The sequence below is a fragment of the Hippoglossus hippoglossus genome, chromosome 23 (assembly GCF_009819705.1).
Source record: "Hippoglossus hippoglossus isolate fHipHip1 chromosome 23, fHipHip1.pri, whole genome shotgun sequence".
In the NCBI taxonomy this organism is placed as follows: domain Eukaryota; kingdom Metazoa; phylum Chordata; class Actinopteri; order Pleuronectiformes; family Pleuronectidae; genus Hippoglossus; species Hippoglossus hippoglossus.
Window position 1 is genome coordinate 5,922,995 of NC_047173.1, and position 313 is coordinate 5,923,307.

Sequence of the window (313 nt, forward strand, 5' to 3'; positions counted from 1 at the left end):
TTCAGTCTATTTTTAAGCCTTCAGTTTGTATTCTGTCTGTCTGGGTTTCTAAAGGTTTGGCTGAAAACTGCTGGAGGGCAAGCGAAACATTTCATTGAAACTTGCTATAAAGCTCAGACAAGCTGATTGAGGTGATAATTCTATGTTGATAAATTACAACAGCTGATTACTTTCACATTGCGTCCTGTTTTCACATTGTCATTTGATAGTTACTTTAAAAAATTCGGTTATAGTGGATTTAGGTTTCTTGTTGAAATTCCTGACAGCGAAGAAACTTGCGATTGAGTCACATGTCGCCTCTTTTATGAACGAC